Raw genomic sequence first — 3768 nt, 5'->3', positions numbered from 1 at the left:
AAAGACAGAGACGGAAGGGGCAGAGAGGGGGAGGGAGGGGGGGGCAGAGAGGGGGGGGGGGGGGGAGAGGGGGAGACACACAGAGGGTGAAAGACAGAGACGGAAGGGGCAGAGAGGGGGCGGGAGGGGGGGCAGAGAGGGGGGGGGCAGAGAGGGGGAGACACACAGAGGGTGAAAGACAGAGACGGAAGGGGCAGAGAGGGGGAGGGAGGGGGGGGCAGAGAGGGGGGGGGCAGAGAGGGGGAGGGAGGGGGGGCAGAGAGGGGGGGGCAGAGAGGGGGAGGGAGGGGGGAGACGGGGAGACACACAGAGGGTGAAAGACAGAGACGGAAGGGGCAGAGAGGGGGCGGGAGGGGGGGGCAGAGAGAGGGAGAGGGGGGGGAGACACACAGAGGGTGAAAGACAGAGACGGAAGGGCAGAGAGGGGGCGGGAGGGGGGGGCAGAGAGGGGGGGGGGCAGAGAGAGGGGGGGCAGAGAGGGGGGGGCAGAGAGAGAGGGGGGCAGAGAGAGAGGGGGGCAGAGAGAGAGGGGGGCAGAGAGAGAGGGGGGCAGAGAGAGAGGGGGGCGGAGAGAGAGGGGGGGCAGAGAGAGGGGGGGACACACAGAGGGTGAAAGACAGAGACGGAAGGGCAGAGAGGGGGAGGGAGGGGGGGGCAGAGAGGGGGGGGGAGAGGGGGCAGAGAGAGGGGAGAGGGGGGGAGAGGGGGAGACACACAGAGGGTGAAAGACAGAGACGGAAGGGGCAGAGAGGGGGAGGGAGGGGGGGCAGAGAGGGGGGGGGCAGAGAGGGGGAGGGAGGGGGGGCAGAGAGGGGGGGGCAGAGAGGGGGAGGGAGGGGGGAGACGGGGAGACACACAGAGGGTGAAAGACAGAGACGGAAGGGGCAGAGAGGGGGCGGGAGGGGGGGGGCAGAGAGGGGGGGGGGCAGAGAGAGGGGGGGGCAGAGAGGGGGGGGCAGAGAGAGAGGGGGGCAGAGAGAGAGGGGGGCAGAGAGAGAGGGGGGCAGAGAGAGAGGGGGCGGAGAGAGAGGGGGGGCAGAGAGAGGGGGGGACACACAGAGGGTGAAAGACAGAGACGGAAGGGCAGAGAGGGGGAGGGAGGGGGGGGCAGAGAGGGGGGGGGAGAGGGGGCAGAGAGAGGGGGGCAGAGAGAGGGGGGGAGACACACAGAGGGTGAAAGACAGAGACGGAAGGGCAGAGAGGGGGAGGGAGGGGGGGGCAGAGAGAGGGGGGTGCAGAGAGAGGGGGGGGCACACAGAGGGTGAAAGACAGAGACGGAGGGGCAGAGAGGGGGGGGGCAGAGAGAGGGGGGGGCAGAGAGAGGGGGGGGGCAGAGAGAGGGGGGGGCAGAGAGGGGGAGGGAGGGGGGCAGAGAGAGGGGGAGAGAGGGGGGGGGCAGAGAGGGGGGGGGGCAGAGAGGGGGAGGGAGGGGGGCAGAGAGAGGGGGGGCAGAGAGAGGGGGGGCAGAGGGGGGGAGGGAGGGGGGGCAGAGAGAGGGGGCAGAGAGAGGGGGGGCAGAGAGAGGGGGGAGAGAGGGGGAGCAGAGAGAGGGGGGGCAGAGAGAGGGGGGGCAGAGAGAGGGGGGGCAGAGAGAGGGGGGGCAGAGAGAGGGGGGGCAGAGAGAGGGGGGGCAGAGGGAGGGGGGGGAGAGAGGGGGCAGAGAGAGGGGGGGCAGAGAGAGGGGGGGGCAGAGAGAGGGGGGGGGCAGAGAGAGGGGGGGAGAGAGGGGGGGTCAGAGACAGAGAGAGGGGGGGCAGAGAGAGGGGGGCAGAGAGAGGGGGCAGAGAGAGGGGGGAGAGACAGAGAGAGGGGGGGCAGAGAGAGGGGGGCAGAGAGAGGGGGGGCAGAGAGAGGGGGGGCAGAGAGAGGGGGGCAGAGAGAGGGGGGGCAGAGAGAGGGGGAGAGACAGAGAGAGGGGGAGAGACAGAGAGAGGGGGAGAGACAGAGAGAGGGGGAGAGACAGAGAGAGGGGGAGACACACAGAGGGTGAAAGACAGAGACGGAGGGGCAGAGTGGGAGGGGGGGGCAGAGAGGGGGGGCAGAGAGAGGGGGGGGCAGAGAGAGAGGGGGGCAGAGAGAGAGGGGGGCAGAGAGAGAGGGGGGCAGAGAGAGAGGGGGGCAGAGAGAGGGGGGGACACACAGAGGGTGAAAGACAGAGACGGAAGGGCAGAGAGGGGGAGGGGGGGGGGGCAGAGAGGGGGGGGGAGAGGGGGCAGAGAGAGGGGGGCAGAGAGAGGGGGGGAGACACACAGAGGGTGAAAGACAGAGACGGAAGGGCAGAGAGGGGGAGGGAGGGGGGGGCAGAGAGAGGGGGGTGGGGTGCAGAGAGAGGGGGGGCACACAGAGGGTGAGACAGAGACGGAGGGGCAGAGAGGGGGGGGGCAGAGAGAGGGGGGGGCAGAGAGAGGGGGGGGCAGAGAGAGGGGGGGGCAGAGAGGGGGGGGCAGAGAGGGGGGGGCAGAGAGGGGGGGGCAGAGAGGGGGAGGGAGGGGGCAGAGAGAGGGGGAGAGAGGGGGGGGGCAGAGAGAGGGGGGGCAGAGGGGGGGAGGGAGGGGGGGCAGAGAGAGGGGGCAGAGAGAGGGGGCAGAGAGAGGGGGGGAGAGGGGGGGCAGAGAGAGGGGGGGCAGAGAGAGGGGGGGCAGAGAGAGGGGGGGCAGAGAGAGGGGGGGCAGAGAGAGGGGGGGCAGAGAGAGGGGGGGCAGAGAGAGGGGGGGCAGAGAGAGGGGGGCAGAGAGAGGGGGGGCAGAGGGAGGGGGGGAGAGAGGGGGCAGAGAGAGGGGGGGGCAGAGAGAGGGGGGGGGCAGAGAGAGGGGGGGGCAGAGAGAGGGGGGGAGAGAGGGGGGGGTCAGAGACAGAGAGAGGGGGGCAGAGAGAGGGGGGGCAGAGAGAGGGGGCAGAGACAGAGAGAGGGGGGGCAGAGAGAGGGGGGCAGAGAGAGGGGGGGCAGAGAGAGGGGGGGCAGAGAGAGGGGGGCAGAGAGAGGGGGGCAGAGAGAGGGGGGGCAGAGAGAGGGGGAGAGACAGAGAGAGGGGGAGAGACAGAGAGAGGGGGAGAGACAGAGAGAGGGGGAGAGACAGAGAGAGGGGGAGAGACAGAGAGAGGGGGAGAGACAGAGAGGGAGAGACAGTGGGAGGGGGAGAGACAGAGAGAGAGACAGAGAGGGAGAGAGAGAGAGAGGAGGAGAGAGACAGAGAGAGAGACAGAGAGGGGGAGAGACAGAGAGAGAGACAGACACAGAGAGACAGAGAGGGAGAGAGAGAGAGGGAGGAGGAGAGAGACAGAGAGAGAGAGACAGAGAGACAGAGAGGGAGAGAGAGAGAGAGGAGGAGAGAGACAGAGAGGGGGGGAGAGACAGAGAGGGGGGGAGAGACAGAGAGGGAGAGAGAGAGAGGGAGGAGGAGAGAGACAGAGAGAGAGACAGAGAGACAGAGAGGGAGAGAGACAGAGAGGGGGGGAGAGACAGAGAGAGGGGGAGAGACAGAGAGAGGGGGAGAGACAGAGAGAGGGGGAGAGAGACAGAGAGAGGGGGAGAGAGACAGAGAGAGAGAGAGGGAGGGAGAGAGAGACAGAGAGGGAGAGAGACAGAGAGGGAGAGGGTGGACCTTGTTGGAGCCACTGCCTCACGGCTCCAGAGACCCGGGTTCGATCCTGACCTCGGGCGCTGTCTGTACGGAGTTTGCACGTTCTCTCCCCGTGTCCCGCGTGGGTTTTCTCCGGGCGCTCCGGCTCCCTCCCACACTCCAAAGACCTTCCCGTTGGAGGGACCTA

The 3768-nt window shown here is 69.0% G+C and overlaps 1 protein-coding gene across 1 annotated transcript in view; it reads right to left on the bottom strand.

Annotated features, from left to right (window-relative positions):
- Positions 1-3768, bottom strand: part of LOC144612287 (AN1-type zinc finger protein 5-like) — a 58275-nt gene that overhangs the window by 805 nt on the left and 53702 nt on the right. The window lies entirely within an intron of this gene.

Source organism: Rhinoraja longicauda, chromosome 44 (genome assembly GCF_053455715.1).
Source record: "Rhinoraja longicauda isolate Sanriku21f chromosome 44, sRhiLon1.1, whole genome shotgun sequence".
NCBI classification, from domain to species: Eukaryota; Metazoa; Chordata; class Chondrichthyes; order Rajiformes; family Arhynchobatidae; genus Rhinoraja; species Rhinoraja longicauda.
Note: the sequence above shows the minus strand (reverse complement) of the source record. Positions and strands in the feature narration are given on the sequence as shown.